We start from the raw sequence: 19,504 nt of genomic DNA on the forward strand, positions 1-19,504 counted from the left end.
ATCCGCGACGATTCGAGCGAGGAAACTCGAGAAAAGAATTATTGCACGGTGCGTATTGTATTTGTAAGCACGAGCGATGTACAGGATTTTTTTTTTTAATATTCATTAGCGAGGACGTGTTTTCGTTACCTCTGAAAGTACAGAGAGGATGTCGACTTTGGGCGCGAAAATTCTGCGACAACGACCTAAGGATGCGATATAAAGCGAGGATGCGATGCATCCGCGACGATTCAAGCGAGAAACCTCGAGAGAAGAATTCTTGCGCTGTGTATGCTGTATTTGCAATTACGAGCAGTGTACAGGGTTTTCTCGAAGATACTCGTCGCGTAGTCAGGGCCGACGAGCGTTCGCACCTTGGGAGGCGTAATGACGATCGTAGAAACCGAGGTCGGTCGACTCGTAAGATTTAGGTACATATAGGCTATCCGGTACAGGCATCGGCGACAGAAGATCGGGGGCTCGAAGATGCCGCTTCGATGATCAAACGAGAGGTTAGGTCATGTCGATGGTTAAGGTCGCAGGGAAATTCTGTCCAGCCGCAGGTGAAGCAGGAAACGGGAAACGGTACCGGGAATCACGTGGCGAATTTCCATGAGCTCTATGTGTGCGTAGATCGCGTGTCCGTGTGTTTTCCTGTTGGCCAGTTGTGTGACCGAGCGAGAGAGCGTGCAGAGGGTGGGGAAGGGAGAAAAGCGACGAGGAAGGTGCGTTCTGTCTCGACTGTACGTAAACACAGGGCTAATAGTAGACGGGGATAACGGAGTAGAAATTCTCCTGTGTGCCGTGCACCGTGTAGACGACTCGGAGTCACGATGTCCTCGGTACTCTGCTCCTGTTTTTCGCTCCCTACCGACCTGAATTGTCGTACGTAATCCTGTGCATTTGGAATGGTTCTAAAGGGTACGTTTTGCACGAGATGTATTTGCGGGAGGAATGCGGAATTACACGGGGTGTATGGGGAAAGCCAGGTAATAAAAGCAGAAGCACCGCGACAGAAGCCTCATCCGGTGTTGCTAATCCCTATGAGGATCTCGGTGTTATTCATTAGGAGAAACGCTATGAGCTCGGTTAACGAGTCATCTCGTAAAATTTACTGTCGTGGGTGCAGGGACAACGGGAAACGTTTTTCCACGTTTTTCGTCCTGCGTTTTCCTGACGAGTAAGTGTAAACCACTTATCTCTGAAAACGCGATTGCAGCGAGAGGATCGACACGTTCTTTGAGTTTTGACCCTCTCACTCGACTCGTGGGGTGTTTCGGGTGATCTGGGGTGATGCGTTCGTAATTTCATAAGGTAATACGAATGTGGCATTCGAGGGACCAACCAAAGTCCGCAGGGTTACATAAGTTTTTTTTCTAATTGGGTGTACCGAATCGCTTATAATTTTACCACGTGAATACGGAGGCTGTAAGGGAGGTCCTGACAACCATAAAGTTTCAGTATTCTAAGCAAATGTTTAAATGCTTATAAAGAAATGGAAGAAAAATGAAATTTGATGATTATCGGGATCTTCTTTAGAGCTCTCATATTTAGTTTCATAAGTGATGGATCTCTTAGATGCCTCTTTCGTATCACCTTAAACGTCCCTGAGGAGTTGGGAATGATCGAAAAGTGTTGTCTCATAAACTCCGCTTCCCATTCGAGACCCATGTATAGTCTAAAAGTTTACTAGCGATAGTTAGCAACGAGTTCACGTGACGAATTCACGTGCACCGTTCTTCTTCAAAAGCACGGTCGAGGTTCAATGTCCTCTTCGAGTTTCGTTCCTTAGACGACTCATAGGGTGTCTCGGGGGGTCCGGGGTAAAGCATCGGTAACAAACTTTTAATCGTCCCTAAGGAGTTGGGAATGGTCGAAGTGCATTAGCTCATGATCTTGATTCCCTAGAGACCCACACATACTTTGAAATTCTGTTAGCGACAATTAGTGACGAATTCACGTGCACCGCTCTTCGGCAACGGGGTCGAGGTTCGACGGGTTCTTTGAATCTCATCCCTTAGGCGACTCATGGGGTGTCCCGAGCGATGCGTCAGGAACAACCTCTTAAAAGTCCCTGAGGAGTTGGGAATGGTCGAAGTGTGCTAGCTCGTGATCTCCACTTCCTAGTCGAGACCCACACATAGTTTGAAATTCTACTAACGGCGGCTCCTCGATGCCGGTGCGTAGGTCGGCACGCGCGCGACAGAGATCGCGAGTCAGCTGATCGTCAATGGAGCGAAGGCGAGGGAGAGAGAGAGAGAGAGAGGGACGAGACGGGCGAGAGGCGCGCGCCGGTTGCCTCGGTGTGCACGGCCTAGCAATAATAATAAGGTTGAGTCATGTGGGGCCTTCGAGAGGAAAGAAGGGCCTTCGTTCGTGCCCCGGGCAAGGCAAAGATCCCCGTCTCGCTGCTCTACGCGTATCTCTCTCGCCTCCTTTCGTGTCCTTTCGGGTCGCTCGCGCGAGTCGCGGAAAAGACCGAACGCCCGGAACGCCCCACCGGCGAAAAGAGGACCTGAAAACATTGGAAAATTCGAAAATCGTCATACGTCTTCCAGGATATAAATTGTAAGATTTAATAACGAATTTTGCAAAGTGATCAGACCGATTAGGGTGAATCGTGTACCGTCGAAAATGTGAACTTTCACTTTGATTTATAATTTTTTGCCACGCCTCACCTTAGTCTCATTTTCGGACAGTAATTGGCGACACCGATGTTTTCCATCCATTCGCATTTCTCGGCACTTTTCGAATTTTTAGACTAGGCAAAATATTTCATATTTTACCACGACGCATTGTTGAACGGCTATACTGCGCTATTTCCGTCACTAAGTAACCTTTTTGCGAGGCTCTTTTAGCGTCCCAGGCAAAACCGAGGTGGCCCCAATGTCAAGCTAGCTCCGGGGCCTGACAATGTCCAGATCGACCCTGAAATTATAAGTACTACATGCTGTGGCAACTCTCTTTCCTTGAAGGCGATTAAATATTAATCCATGCTAAATTGCAGACTGTCAGGTTGAAGTGTCGGTTACTGGAGCTCTTAGATGACTAAGACGGGGTTTTCGAGAAGAAATTTGCTCGAAAAGTAGTAATTCAAATCTCGACGGATTTCACGAGTTTTCGTCGGCTTTCCTGAGACGGAAGTTTCATTCCTCCATCGTAGCTAGTGAAGAAAAAATATGAGGAAAATCAGAAATCGCGTTTCGGTCGATCATGGCGGTTCGTTTTTTTCTTTTCTTGTCGAGCCCTCGCCAAGTTGCTCTCATAAACGCGCTGTAACCGAGCTAGAACGTGACACGCGAGATCGGTAATTGCGGGGATGGTAAAGCAATAAAGGACAGCCTTCGGCAGAAATCCGGATTCCGGAAAATGGCGATCGGTTCCTTTCCTCCCTAGGGCCTGCCATGCAGTCCGGGGATGTTTCTGGGTAAACGTGACGCGTTTAGAATCGATCTCGTCCTTAAAAGTCACGTAGCTTCCGGGTCGACTCGATTCCACGGACAGGACGATCTAGCGACTGGAGAGTGAAAGCGGCCTAGAGAAAAAGGCTTTCCGCGAAGAGGACCGGAATCGCTCCCATCGTGACGACGTACCGGTCAGTTAACACCGCCTAGCCGTGGCGATGCCGAGCCGCAATTACACGCCTTAAAGAAAATGGAAAAAAATTACCCCATCTGCATAAAGTGCACTCGACCAAAGAAATCAAAGCGCACAATGCCATTATAAACGTCTACTTGAAAATCTCAAGAACGGACTTTATATAGGATACCGGAAAGCGAACGAACACGCGGAACCGAATCCGAGAAGAAACAACTGGTACAAGGATCACGAAAGTCTACCTCGTACTCTTCATTTATCTGATACCACTGACAAAGCAGGTCGTCGTTCCACAAACTACTATTAACCCTTAGCGCTCCGCAAGTTTCGGAACGTTATAACGAATGTCTCCGTAACGGAGTCAACGGAGCGCTATGGGTTAAACACCAATCAATTTACAAAATTCATTAAAATCGCTCATGGTGATTTAAGTTCATATGAAAGGGTCATTCTATATATATATATCTAAACGTGAAAATATTTATAAAGCTTTTCTCCAAATTGGATATACCAAATAATTTGAAACTTTAACATGCGATTATGGGGGTCCTGAAACTCATGAAATTTCATTTTTCAAAAAAAATATTTCTTCTTTTGCTTCCTGTCTGGGATAAATACATTTTTTTTTTTTTCGAAAAATGACATTCCGCGAGTTTCAAGACCTTAATTAGGATCTCCATAATCACATGTTAAAGTTTCAAATTACTCGGTGTACTCAGTTTGGAGAAAAGGTTTATAAATATTTTCACGTTTAGATATATATGTATATATACTTATTATATATACTATGTAATATAATACATAATTTATACTTATATAATATATAATATATATTATATATAATAAGTAACAATTTCAGATTATACAATAAAAAGATCTGTATCTGTTGTTTTTCATTTTTCTTTTTAAGAAATCCTCCATTCAGATTCATGAAAAAGCAGAGCTTGGGCAATTTAAGCCACAGTTTTATTTTTGAGCCTAAAAGTGCGCGTTTGCGCCTACGCGCTGACCTGTTACCTGTCGGGCATCTTGCGTCGAATTTTGGTAAATTTGCGCGTCACGTGGTCCAAGTGAACCAAGCGCCCGATCGCCGACATTTCCTGGATCTCGCGCGACAGGGGAGTCTCGCAATTGATGCGAGCGCACGACGGTCGGAGGTGCGCGCGCAGTTATCGCGAACCGGGTATACGTAGCATTGGTGCAGTGGCCTTCCACGCTCGCAGCCTTCCGCCTATTGCGCTGCGAGTGACGTCGCGTGCGCCCGCGCGCCCGCCTGCCAACGCGGCAGCGACCGCGCAGCGTCGCGAGTCGCGGGCGCGCGTCACGTGACGACGCGCTCCGTCACCCGTCAACGTCCCCCAAATCCAAAAGCGGGATTAACCGTGAACATTTTGCATATACGATGTCATCATAAGCTATCTCATGGTTTGCGTGTATACGTCCATAGCCACCTTGTAAAATTCGGCATTTTATAAATCGCCTAGTCATTTTATAAAAGGCGACTAGATGGTTAAATTTTTCTTAACTTAGCTTTATTTTGCGATCCGGCTAGTCATTTTATAAATCGACCAACAGCACATCACCGCATTGTCAAATTCGTTTTACCGCCTGTTTTATATTACGATTAAAGTCATTTCAGTAATCTTATGAGTAATGCTTAAATCAGAAAATTGGAAAAGAACACGGTGAAATGTTTAGGACAGCATTTTTAAATTTTTTTTACGTAATTTACACAACATACATAAATAGAACAAATATATAGATGAAAATGTACTTTGTTCTATGTAAGTAGGCAGCTTAGGTTAGGTTATTGAAAAAAAACGCTTTTTGTAGAATGACTCAAATGATTTAGCCGGAACGTAAAATAGGCCATAATTTAATGCGCTTGACTATACGGCGGGTCTTGGTTGTTTTAGAAAACGCCTGGTCGGTTTATAAAATGACTAGCCGGGTTGTAAAATGAAGCTGAATGAACGAAGATTTTACCATGTGGTCGCGTTTTATAAAACGACGGATTTTATAATTTGGCTGCGACATATACATTTTATCGTTCTAGAAAATTTCCGTTCTGATGCATGGAAATTTTCGAGAACGATAAAATGTATATGTCGCAACCAAATTAAGTTATGCGCGGTTCAAACATTAGTGGTTTGGCAAATGCATCCACATTGTATGTTGATCTATACAAGATTTAATGTACCGAAAAGTGTTGGATTGGGTTAATGGGTGTTCAGAGCGTGCACATGCGCATGTTTGAACCCGTCTCTAGGGTGCCCCCTCTTGTAAGTGAAAATAAATTATGAAAGGGATATGGCATGCTATATCAACATTTTTAATTAAGTCGAGGAATAGGGTCCTTGAAGAGCTGGTTACGGCACTGGCTACATCGCATAAGTTGATGAATGTTTGCCACAAAGCGGAGATATATTCTCGCAACGTACATTGCTCGCCAAAACAATTGCGACGACTAAAATCTATACAAATTGGATAATCAGATGTATCGTTCAGCTTAACAAAAGGAAACCGTGACCCTATCTCGGTAATCACAAGTTTTTTTAAACAAGACCGAATCGTTGTTTCTCCAAACGGTACACATTAGTCCCCAACTTGTACGGTTTTTTTTGTTAAGTGTGCAATTATCTGGCGAATGTGTATACCAGGAGGCAAACAAAAAATGTCGAGAATCTTGTTCAAAGACCGACGACTTTGAATTTTCCGGAGTAACGGTACATAGGGCCGTACAGTAAAGAGATAAAGTTCGAGGAAATCCATGTATCATCACTCGGATTATGCAACTATGCGTGCACACATTATGCACCGGGAGGGAGAGTACGATCAATAATGGTCTTTATCATCCAAGAGTGCCGGCGGAACGCGGAAACACTTTTTTCGGTCGGCCATGCTTTTCCATCTCCGTTTGATAGGGCCGCGAGGTTCGCACTGGCATTAAAGCCTACTCGGCGCGTAATTAGAAGTACCTCTCCCGGCGTGGCCCCAGCTAACAGGAATTCTCTCTAGAAACTCTTTCCACCGTGCGACTTCACGCAAGAACGGTATTCCCCCTCGTAACCGAAATACATTTCGATTCCAACCCCCCGATTCCTCGCCGTTCCGTTTCCACCACCCATGTGGCCGCTGGGGCTTATTAACAAGCGTTGCAAAAACCTAAACTACGCCGTTCTATATTAAGCCGCGACCCGTTTCCTAGCGTTAACCGGGAGCCGGCGTGTACCCACCGGGCGACAACTCCTGATTTTTCGTGGATCAAGAATAACCCGGGCCACGTGTCCCGTCGAATCCTCCGGTGGATTCTTCTCCAAGGCGGGGACCAATCAGGACCAAGGGGCGCCCTGCGGGCCGTCACGCGCGCCTGGGATTGGTAGGTCCGTGACCGGGATTCCCGGCGGTCTCGAGGGCGTCTCGCGTCACGCAGGGCCAGACCCTGCGCCAAGTTCGGATCTAAGCGCGCCGAAGGATTCGCGCGAAGGACGGACCGAGTCTCTCGGTCGAGCGGGATAGGGGGAGGAGAAGCGGCCCAGGGGAAAAAGCGCGCCCGCATTCGGGAGAGAGCGACGAGTGCCCGCGTAGCTGAGAGAGACACGGAGCGCGCCAAAGGGAGCGGGCGGCAGGCCCCGCCGGCGACGATCGCGAGTCAAGGCCCCGTCCCAATTTGGGTTTACAGACCCGGCGAGCAGCGCGGGATAGGTCACGCGTCCAGCGCCTGTTACGTATTTTGAGGTCACTTACTTTTACCGCGCCGTCGGGACCTCGAGGCTCGCGCGTCCCGCCCCGCCCCGCCCCTCCCAACCCGCCTGACGCGCTCCCCCGGGATCGCGACGTAACAGGTGTCATCGCGGAGGATAACGCCCGACGCGGCACGTCCGGGACACCCCTTGACCCCCTGCGTTGCCAGGCAGCGCGGATTCCTTTCACCCCCACCTCGCACGAGGAGGATTCGTTCCATCCGTTTGCTCACGAGGCGTCCCGACTCCGGAAAATCGTTTAAATCCAGGTAGGTATAGGTAAGGTGAAGAGTAGACGTGTTGGAAAGAACGAGTTGCCATCCCTGGGTCTCTCTGGACCCAAGAGAAATTTTGCGACGATGTGCTCTTTACAAGAGACTTGATTCTTATTAAATTAAGTTTTAATATGCAAAGTCCAATGAACAGTGGAGTTATAAGAATTATTTTGAGGAAAGTATAATGAAGAAGGCAAGTCCGGATAAAGCGTATCCAGGGGGGTAACGAAAGCAGTAAACATAACGGTGGTCAAGGAGGGTTAAAGTCGCTTAACTCTGCAGTGTGGATACATGTTTATATACAAAGTGGCCACGAATTGCATTCTATACGTCTAGAATTCAAGAGCACTAAGGCCCGGCTTCACAACTCGAATTAATCGATGTTTAACTGGTTTATATGCGATTTTAGTCTGCTGTGAACCAATTAAACTCCGATTAATTCGAGATGTGGAACCGAACCTTAGTCCATTTTAGAAACTGTCCGTAAACCTTCGCTACGAGTCAGAAGCAAAATCGATCAAAGCAACGATATCTTCATATCGGCAAGACCTAATTGTAAGCTAAAACAATTAATCCCAACAGCTCATACATATACATATTTGTCATCTCAATTTCACCTATCCACATATTTCCTATATCGGTGTTTAGAAGAAACGAACCGACGGGGTATTGACTCAGGAAATCATGGATATTATTGTTCGAAATCAGCTGGAAATCTTCGGAAATCACCCAAAACATTGCCATCATTTTAAGGACAACTTGTTACCGAATTACATTGTCGTTTATCATATGAAATCAAAGGCAACCGGTTCTCAAAGAAGAATCTCATTTTCGTTGATCGAAACGAACTCGGCATTTTCCCTATTGGAGCCTGACAAGGAAGGTATCCCAGGTCGATCTCTCCAATTTGATTTCTTCTATAATATGTTATAATAGACTAAAAACTAAGCGACACGTATTTTTTTTTATCTTCCATTAAACACTTTAAGAGGGTGAAACCACCATCTAAAGTAAGGCCAGACCCCTTACTTTTTTTTTTATTGAGAAAATTATATTTTTCATTTCTCGCTGTGAGAAAGCATTTCCAAGTGGATTGGTTAAAAAATATTATGTTCTTGTGGGTAAAACTCCCAAATCGCCCCTTGACATGCCTTACCTTGGATGGTGGTTTCACCCTTTAAAGCGTTTAATGGCAGATAAAAAAAAAATACGTGTCGTTTAATGTTTAGTCTACTATAGCATATTATAAAGAAATCAAATCGGAGAGATCGACCTGGGATACCTTCCCTGTGAGTGCTTCCGGAGGCCAAGAAACTCCGCCGGGGAAAGGGTCGGGAGGGAGGAGGGGCTAAAGCTTCTCGCACACGCCGCGCGGGTACATGCGAGTGCCCGATGTGGCGGCCCGAGGCACCTCGGCGCAATTGAGATCGAACCGGCGGGTAGGGAGGATGGGGGGAGGGGGAGGGGGGCCCGACGCTGCCACGAGTCGGCACGCCGCGCGACGTATGGCGGGCCTCGGTGACACGCAAGGTTACGGGGGTGTCCTAGCGTCGCTCCTCGTATCCCGATATTTATCGAGGCTTACATCGTGGCAATAACGAGCGCTAGACGGTTTTGGCCCTCGGCCCTGGGCGGCCCAAGGCCGCCACGTGACCGCGCGAGCGAGAGAGCAACTATAAACCTCTTAACTATATTAGCGCGAGCGCGGTCGAAACGACTCGAACCGTGGCGAGCGAGAAAGAAGGAGAAGGATCGCGCGGGTCGGCGAGAGAGACGGAAGGAGGCCGGGGGAGAGGGGATCCGAGGGCCGAAAGGTTGACCTAGACTGAGAATACTTTTCTAAACTATAGGTGCGATTCGCGCGCGCGTACATGCCGCGTTGCCGCTCGCTCTGCGGATCGCGGAAGCGCGCACCGGCCGGTGCACTCGTGGGGCTCGCTTTTACTCGAGTGAGCTCGAGCTAACGACGCGAGTTATCGGCGAGTAGGTGTTGAAGGCGTCGCGAAGAAGGATTTTTAGAGGTTTCTTAAAGAGGTTTTTTGAGTTTTAAGAGAGGTTTTTAGAGACTTTTAGAGTTTTTCGATTCGCTCGGAATATCTGGCCGGTCGGAGGAGAGATGTGGAACGCGAAGCTCCGCTCGAGGGAATTCGCTCAGGTGGAAGGAGAAATGTTTTGGCGAGATTCGCTTGCGCAACGCTCCGAGCCTCGTAAATATGCATTCCCGAGGGACGAGGCGGCGGGCGGAGATTTTCCCGATTTCGAGGAAATTAATATTCACGAACCGCGTCGCGAGGCGTCGGCGGAATTGTCGACGAGATTGTCGGGCTCGTAACGTACTTGCGAGGTGTGTGGAGTAGGAGGCGGAAAAAAAAATGAGACGCGTTTTCGGTCAATTTCGGCTCACGGGAAAGAGAATCGATCACGGACTCCTGGGAAGTCGAATGGGGGGGTACATTTTTTCTCGTATACGCGATGTGCCGGGAAGAAATATGTGCCCAACGGTTGAATCTAAGCACAGGGGGGGATGTTTAAATACTCCGGCAGAAATGATCAAATGTCAGCGACTAAGACCGTGCGACTGAAAACCGTGAGATGGAGTTGCTTTTGCGCGGAGTCCAAACATGGACCTTGCAAACCCAACCGTTCCCTTGGTAAAACCGAGAAGGTAACGAAAAGAAAGAAAAAAAAAAAGCGAACACGGGTGCTTTCCTCCCTCCATCTCTCTTGTTCTTTCCTAGACCATCGCCATGTTGGGTTTGGCGACCTATTTCACGTAAAGTAGTCCCTCTGCTTTCCCTTCTAATTGCACCTATAAATACCTACGTCAGTTCACACAACCCATATATATTTAAATTCATAAATCTGGTTCACGGCTGCAACCTCGATTCGTGGATCGTTCCTCCCTCCCTCTCTGTCTCTCTTTCTCTCCTTTCGTCGGCGATCTATTTTCCCGCGCGATCGATCTTGATCCTGAGTTGGCCAGTCGATACGGCGAGTAAGCGGTCCGCTCGGAGCGCGGCATTTCTAATGGGCAGACCGTTCATTCATAAATGCCGGGCGTGACCCGCGCTCCGCCAAGGGTTAAACCATTTTCCTCCCGCGAATAAACGGAGCGTCCTTTCTTCTCCAGCCGGGGGCGTCTCGTTACTCTCTTGACTCGCGGCGTGTGCGACGCGTCGCGCCCGGACGGGCACCTGCGATGCCGGTTAAGACCGCGAGTACCGACCTTAAGTGCCGCCTTCCTTCAAGGTCCATCGAGCTCGTCCGAAAGGAGAGTAATTAATTCATTAAGAATCTCTGGTTCTTATTCCAGTATCGCCCGCTTTTTGGGTCGGGCTCAAGTGGCGGACCGTTTGTTTTCGCAATTATTTCATTTCCATTTCTCTTTTCCTTGGGGAGCGATGTGAAGCGTTTTTCCAATTATATCACCTTTGCTTTTTGCGAGGCGAGGGGGAGTTTTTATTTTCATTGTTGTCATATCTTCATTTCTTTCTTTCTTTGGTGAAGTGGAATTTTTATTTGTACGATTATTTCTATTTTACTTTTTTTGCAGAAGCAAAACGGGGCATGTTTACAGGTAACGGCAAGGAATCGTGCGTAATTTTCATTAATTATTTACATGAACTAATTTGGACCGGTGATCGATCTAAGATTGATACGCTCGTGTAGTGCCCGTGGAGTACCTCGGAGACGTTTCATTTGAATTGAAAGGGTATGAAAAAAAAAGAAAAGGAAAGTATGGATTTTAAGAAACTAGCGGTAGAGGACTAAGATCTATTTTCGGGTCGTGCCGATCGATCGGACGAGAGAGCGATTTCGAAGGAATGTTTTACAAGGATTTCATTCCCACTCCATTCGTGTCACTTTGCGGTTCGGTTGAAATAAACATTTATACGGCCACAAAGTTACATGCGTAATTCTCTCGCGGAGCACCGGAGTTTCGGGTACGGGCACGAAACACGCTTTCGTAAAAAAAAACAACGTTGACCCGCAAATTGCGCTCTTCAAAATAAAACCCCCGCGAAATCTCAAATATCCCGTCGAACATATCGGAGTCCATCGACGCAGGTTTCTCCGGGCGGCGATAACATTGCACTTCCTCCATTCATCCTCATTTCCGCAATACCGGGTAGCCCACTCTCGTCGATTGTCGATCCAACCGATCCCACGGTCTACAAAAATTCCCATGAAAACGGGGGAAGGGTGCGTATCCCTTACCTTGCGCCCCGTTGGGCCCGGAAGGGGGACGGCCCACGTCGGCGTCTTTCTCTCTCCCTCTCCCCGTCTCTCTCGGTCTCCTCTCGACGGGTTGTCGGACACTTGCACGTCCCAAGAGCGCACTCACTGTACTACTCCTCTCTCATCTTCTCTCACTGCTCACTGCACTGGCTGTCACGGATTGTCAAACAATTCCTGCTTGTTGCCCGTGGCCGGACGGAAAGTTAACTATACCCAAACAATTGTCGAAATCCCCTGGAAGGAATAAAAAAATGTTTTTGTGTCGTTGGCGCGCTTGCGAAACCCAAAGCGCCGCTTACGTCACTTGCTTGGACGCGCACAATGGCATACGCCTCCGGGTCCCTGGGCCTCCGTTGCCGGTGAATTCGCGAGTACGTATGCACGAGCCCGAGACGCAAACACGTACACGTGTACGAAATATATACACACACGTATATCGATCCTTCCCGTTGAAACAACGTCGGAAGAAGGTGGAGATAACGCGCGATATCGGTCCTCTCGCTCCCTCTCCCTTGTCACTCGGTGGGCCGAAGGGAGAAAGTAGATTCCGCGGTGAAAACGCGGTGCCCTCGTATCCGCGCGGACGAAAATCGAGTGCAGGGCCTGTCGCGCGCTTGCCTCCCTCTCCGCGATGCGTCCGCGGTGCAACCCCTTCCTTTCCCAGGCGCGCCGACTTTCGTCGGCGGAAGACTTCCGGTTTCACTCCTCTCCCGGCTGGGTTAACGGAGCCGCTCCAACGCCGGCGGTCCGGGGAGGTTAGGTGCGCGAGATATTTCCAACGGTCCTCAGCGTCCTCTCGGTCTCTCGGCGCAGCCGTGCTCGGCACGACGCTCGGCTCGCCAGAGGTGCATCACCGTCGGGCACGGTTAAATCATCCCTCTCGACGACGTAAAAGTCAGCGCGCGCTCTCTCCCCCCTTCTCACTCGGCCGAGCGGCCGCTCGCTCCGTCTCTCTCCCGCCTGGCCATGCCGCGGTCCGACCGCGCGAATCGGATCCCGCGCGATCGATTATATTAATTGCGCCTACGGTCCCAATCGCCGTCAATTATTATCGGCGCGTCCGATTAGGCTAATTACATCGACTCGGCCGATGATGTTAATCGCGACGTTACGTCCGATTGCGTTAATCGCGTCGCCCTGCCCGGCGTCGCGTCCCTCGAGGGCTCCACTCCTCCGACCGGTGGCGGTCGTTCGAATTTCCCGCGCCTCCTCGGTGCGCCGGCCGTTTTTCTCTCTCTCTCTTTCCCCGGTGTCTGAGTCGCGGTCCCGCGTGTGCGTCTCTGCGGCGGCGCGAAACACACTGAGCATTCGTCGACGGCAACTCTCGGTTTGCCTAGCCTAGTCGCCACTAAACACGCTATCCTAGGTTAGACACTCGCGACATCCTCCTTCTCGCGCGCTCGAGGCCTTCCCCCTCTCCCTCTCGCACTCTCTCGGCGTCCACCCCTCTCTCTCTCGCTCTCTCTCGCGCGCCCTCTCCCTCTCTCTTTCTCCCCCGTCATCGCGCGCGATACGCGCGCCACGCCGCGCGGATTTGGACCTCGCGGGCGCCGCGGGGCGCCGCGGCGGCGCATGCGCGGGAGGGAGATCGAAGGGGGCAGGGGGGGGGGAGACACCGCGCGGTGGAGGGGCGACGTAAGGCCATAGCCACGGCCACCGAGCGGCGCGCGCGCGCACGCGCACGGAGAAGCTCGGCCGATCTCATCAACCGAGTTGTATCGTTTATCGAAGTCGAGAGCACCGACTCGACTTTGCCCAACGGAACGTGGGACGGCCTGTGCGCATCTCGGCTTGGTTAACGGCCAATGGGCGTTTGCCGGCGTCGCTTTAGCGCCCTCCGAGGAACCGTCTTGGAGAAAGCGCCGCCTGGACGTGCGCTTGGCTCCAGCTCCGGCAAATTATGCCTCGGCCACGGTAATACTTTATTTGGACCGATTGAGTTGGATTTTGTCGCCCCCGGCGACGGGTGCACCTAATGTGACGATCCGATGTTGGAATTCTTGCAATCGGGGTTAATCGACGTGTTTTCCTTTTTAACCCTCCACTCCTGGCCGCCGGCGACGCCGAAATCGGTCTGCAATTAGTCTGCCAATTTCGGCGAGTCGCGTTGTTATCGCGTCGCGGGTAATTTTTCGAGGGGCCGAATTGTGTACTTCTTTTTAACGCAGTAAATGTCTCATTATGGTGAAATTATATGGGATACGAATTGCGGTCGAGATTTTGTAATGAAACGTGTTGGGATTGAGGGGTAATTTGTTAATCCGAATTTAGTGGTCATGTCCAGGAAGGTACTCGAGTCGACATTTTGATCCTATTTAGGACTTCTAATTGTAGATCTTAGATGGGTTTCGACACGATGTACCCTCATGTGTTTGAGATCCTACTGTGAATCATAAAAGTTGCAGATATTTTCATTTTTTCTATTTGTAGGCCTAAAATGGGATTTTATTCGAATAATGCAGGATGTACATGATTGAAATCAGGCCTTAAAAGAGTGAAACAGGACCGAAATAGGTCTTACTTTATGCAGGCTCAAAGGAAGACTAAAATTTCGACTCTTCTCCTGGATGTTGGAATGCACGTAATTATTTAGTTTTCGGCGTAATTGCGCCGTGTGTCAAGATATACCGGGCATTCTAAGTCTGTACAATCGATTTGGCCCTAAAGTCGAGCGGGAAGTAAGGTTAGAACCTCGTTGATCATAACTTGGCCATATCGCGTTCGGCGGCCTAACGAGGTCCGAATTATGGGACTGCAATCGGTGCATTAGGCCGCGGCGCTGCTCCATTAACTGCGAAAAATAAACGCAGAGCGGCTTGGCGAAACTTCGTTAGAACGTATAGCTAACACATTTTCAAGGCCTCGACTGCAATCTAGATGCTCATTGAGACGAGTAGTTCGTCTCCTGCGTTTCGTTCCGTCAATCTTGCCGAGTGGCGGTGCCAAGTGTAATGCAAATAATATAAATACATGCTAACCGATTAGAGGCCCGAGAGAGAGGCAAGGAGGGGAAGTCATCGCACGTGGTCTGGTAACACGTTCGAAAGGAAACCTTCGAAATCGGTCACTTTCTGAACTTCACCGAGAGACCTCGATATGAGCGAAATATGTAATTACACGGGACGTGCACGCACGCGGAATGCGAGTTGCAGTTGCGCTTTAGGCGTGCTTTCATTGTCGATGGCTGAATACGAGGGTGACGTTTGCATTTATTACCGGGGCAGAGGAATACGTTGGGTTTACGATGACATAAGTGCGAATTGGCGTAACGCAATTGAGTCATTTTCGCGACTCGTGGCGGGTCTGACAGAACACGGAAGGAGGTGCAGGTCGAAGTCGTAAGAGACAAGAACGACTTGACTAAATATTTTCTATACGGGTAGATATGGTCGCCATAAATTATATCTCCCTCGAGGTCGTTTGTAGGTGAACCAGTGGACGATGTAGTCGCGTCATGTAGGTCCATATATTTTACGAACTTTATAGGAGAATCGACGGTCGATGTAAGGAGTCTGATACTAAATTGTAGGAACAGCTTTATCTAGGGACGTTGAAGAACAACAGGAACAACTTGACTAAATATTTTGTGTGCGAATAGATATAGTCGTCATAAAGTATACGTTACTCAGGATCGTTTATACGTGGACCATGTAGTCACGACATGTAATTTCGTTTATTTTATACCCTTGTAGGAAAATCGATGCTCGATGTAAGGAGTCTGATACTAAATTTCAGAAACAGTTTTATCGAATTAGTCGAAGAACAACTCCAACAAGAACAACTTGACTAAATATGATGTGTACGAGTAGATATAGTCGCCATAAAATATATGTTACCCAGGATCGTTTGTACGTAAGCGAGTGACCGACGTAGTCGCGGCATGTAAATTCACATACTTTATGAGCTTTGTTGGAGAACTGACGGTCGATGTTAAAAGTCTGACACTAAATTTTAGGGACAGCTTTATTCACTAGGCTGGAGATGGTGGATCCAAGGGTGAGCCGTTCAGTAGAAAAGGTCAACGCCTAGTCGGACGAGAACGGTAACCCTTAAAGTTTTCTGCGTGTAGCGAACCGATAACAAATTAATCGTCCACGTGAAATAATCCTTGACAAGGAAATATATAATTCGGTCATTCACCGTAAATCTTGCTCTCTGTAATCGCGGCGAAAGCGACGACAGAAAATGCTGTCTTAAAGCGTATTATTACCGAGCAGGGTGTTCTCTTCAGAATGAAAAAGGATTTATACTACTAATGTGCAATTGTTTGTTCTTTGTTTATCTTAACATCCCATCGGACCGTTTCCCAGGTTTGAAAATTTGAAGCAGAGATTTTCGAATACGGAGTAGCCGCTCTTTCTATCAGCTTCTGATCCGATTATAAGAGAAACAAAATACAAAACGTACCCGAAGAAACTTGTATCATACAAATGTACATTTCCGAATCATTTGATTCATAGCCAGTTACACCAGCTGTGATTAGCAGAGAAATATCGTAATTTTGACTAACTTCGAATTAGTGAAATTCGCGTTACGCCGACAAAAATTAGTCTAACCGAAGCTCTGTACGGTAACCACCAAAAATCTAGCGATTAACTCGGATCACTCGTTGAGTAATAGAAATTAATGATCCTCGATCATGGATTTCAACCAGAATGTTGGTGCGACCCGCTCTCAAAGGTTCCATCTTATCATCGAGAGGAAGGCGCCTCGCAGTAGAAAAGGTTCGTCGGTTTCGCCGCTCGCGCGTCTCTCGTCGATCCGGCCGACCGCGAATTGCAGCCGGCCGGTTCCCAGTGCACTTTCTAACGAAAGTGCAAGTCTCTTTTTCCAGCCAGCTCCCCGCGTAACGTCGTCGGTGGGCGCTTTCGCGCCTTTTCCATCGTCCCAGCGGTCGGAACTAAACTGGATCGGATTCGGCTTCCGGAGGCGCCTTCTCTTCCGCCTGAAGGTTGGCGACGCATCTCGGCGAGAGATCGCGGCGCGGTGTCGTCACACCGGAGGCGCGAGGTCGACCTCGCGCAGGCTCGAAAGGCCGATCGACCGGCGGGGGGAAAGAAAGCCGAACATCTGGGCAAACGCGAGGCCTCCTAGGCCGGCGTCGAAGGTCGCAGACTTCGGCCACGATAGACGCGGGGCCGAATTTTCAATGGCGGAGAGTCGGAGAAGGTCCCGGCGCGCGAGCGAAGGTCGCCGAGCCCGGCCTCGAGCGGCTTCGCGGGCCCCGGAAAAGTTTCTAACGCCTTATCGCGGTTACCGGTTCACGCCGCTGCGCTGGAGCTTGATGGGGAGGGGGTTGGCGCGGAGGTAAAAGGGTGCATGCGGGCGCTCGACTCGCATTTCGGGCCCGTCCGCGGTGGGGGGCGGTCGGCCGCTAGCGCTCCGGCGGTGGGGGGCGATCGCGTCCGCGGAGAAAGGGAAGGGGATTCGCGAGCGCGGCGCGAGGGGAGGGGCGGGCGCAACGACCTCGGCCATTTGAGAGATCCTCTAGGTCGGCGAAGGTACTCCCCCCGGCCTTGGGCACCCTCCTAAGGCGGGCCGAAAAAAGAGAGCCGACCTCTAATATTCGTTTTAGACGGCCCGATCGCGCAGCTGCGGTCAAGGCCCCGGCCGAGTGAACGACTCGCCCTGACATATATATCGGGATCTCCGGGCCCACGCGAGATACACGAGAGTCGGCCGATCTCCGGCCGGCCCTGGGCGCCGGGGAGGTCGCGATCTCGCCCGAACGCGCACCTTGCCTTCTCCCGTTCCACATCTCCCTCAAGGAGCGCGATTAGGTCATCGGAATCGGTTTTGGCCACTCCTCGAGGGAACGGGGCCTACCGCGCGGCTTGAAGGATGCTCCGTATAAAAATGGAAAGTCCATCCGAATTGACATATGAAAGTGGTGGATCAGGGGTCTCGTTTATGAGACCTTTCCCCGAATTGTCTAAAATTTTATCACGTGAATACTAAGGCCCTAAGGAACGTCCTGACGCGAAATTTTATTTTTTAATTTTATTTAAGAACATCTTTTAAAAATTTCTTATAAATAATTAAATTTCACAGGTATCGTCCATATGTTAGGACTCTAACCACCTGCTTACATTTTGATTCACAGCTTTAGTCGATCTTTTCGATTTTTTTTTGACTTTTCTACCTTTTAGCTTTAGTGAATTTTAGTCGTAGCCGACCCGTACTCCGCTATATTCCCGATTGGAGTAATTCTCTCTCTGCACCTAGCCGTGATTCTGCGCATAGCCGTATCTAGAGGGTTAAAGTTCAAGAGCCGATTTTTCCGAATGTCTCGTTTACTTCTTGCCGTATAATGAGCGAGACTCGTGTTACGGAATTCAGGTCAAACGTGATAATCGAGAATCAAACTCGTGGTAAATATGAGGAGCTACAGGTAAACACGAGTCCCTTTGTTCCAGTTCCAATCGACTTTTTTCTCTTTGTCGCCACGAGAGGGTATGAGACGAGAATCATATTCATCGATACACGAAATTCGTTGATAATCGAAGAATTTCCACCCAAATATGGCAATTCGCTCACGATTCCCTCTGTTTCGAGGCCTCTCTCCCTCTCTCACTGTCTCTCTCTCGAGGGTCTCTCGCTTTATGCAAAGTCGTACGGTATACCTCGGACTCTCGTTTTTCACCTGGCCGGGTGCCAGGTCCGATTCGAGTTCCGCCAGCGAAATCGTAATATTCGGCGTTTGCCCACAATTCCGCCCAGCGTCCTCGTATTTTCGGCCGAATTTCTCGGTACACCTCGCGATTATGTTTCCCGACGGTGACGCATTCCGCGACCAAGGCGATTATATTGCACGCGTCGGCGTGCACGCGGCGCACATGAAAGCGGCACCATTAATCGGCGGTCACCTCAATCGATGCTGCGGCGCTATCAGACCCGGACTTTATTTCCGATTTCCGAGGGCGCGCACAGCTGCGGCGTTCCTTACGACGTGCACCGCTGTTCCGAACATTTGCATCGTAAAGAACCGAGTGGATGTAGCGATCGGCCCAACGGTCACAACCGCCATTACGGCACGACACTCATGGCGGAAAAACAATAACAAGAAGATCACGCGAGATACGAACTTAATACCGCATAACCATTTATCACGCATAGCAGAGGTCTTCCCGAAAACAAATCGAACGTCCCGCCACATACATCTTTTTGCCCAACTATCCCGAATCTCGGTTAAGCATCATGGACCACTCGCTCCACGCTTCAACCGATGTTACGTTTCATTTTCTAAAAACAAATATCTAAGATGTATCGCAGCTTCTCTTGCTCGTCGAGTCCTCCCCGGTAATATCCATTTTTTCACGCCTACCCTGAGAACAAAAGCGTCATTGAACCAGAGAAGTATTTCTTTGAACGGTACCAAGAAATACCTTGTTAATTCAAGGAATAATTATTTGGCTCGAACAAATCCGAATAAATTGAGTGCAACGTTACTTCGGAATTATAACAATTTGTTTGGGTTTTGTTTCAGTCGATTCCTTGAATTAACTAAACGTTTCTTTGGTATTGTTCGAAGAAATATTTCCTCGGTTGGGTGAATTTCTTTTTCCCCGGTGTAGAAAAGTATTCTCTGGTCGTAAAAATTCTATATCCAGGCGATTAGGTATATCATCGATTAATCGGTTTTTGCCCTCGTACTGCGTTCTCGGGACTCGG

At 49.0% G+C, this 19,504-nt stretch overlaps 1 protein-coding gene across 4 annotated transcripts in view; it reads right to left on the minus strand.

Annotated features, from left to right (window-relative positions):
* LOC105697045 (ecdysone-induced protein 74EF) overlaps positions 1-19,504 on the minus strand; it is a 182,272-nt gene that overhangs the window by 146,924 nt on the left and 15,844 nt on the right. For 2 of the 4 annotated variants that reach the window (XM_012420008.1, XM_012420004.1), the window contains exon 1: positions 11,813-13,161. The exons of 1 other annotated variant lie outside the window; for it this stretch is intronic. The gene's annotated coding sequence lies outside the window, so the exon portion shown is untranslated. Of the gene's footprint in view, positions 1-11,812; positions 13,162-19,504 lie in introns of those variants that run through there. One more of the 4 variants, XM_012420005.1, reaches the window with a different exon arrangement.

The sequence above is a fragment of the Orussus abietinus genome, unplaced genomic scaffold (genome assembly GCF_000612105.2).
Source record: "Orussus abietinus isolate OABI.00-Male unplaced genomic scaffold, Oabi_2.0 scaffold153, whole genome shotgun sequence".
Taxonomy (NCBI): Eukaryota; Metazoa; Arthropoda; class Insecta; order Hymenoptera; family Orussidae; genus Orussus; species Orussus abietinus.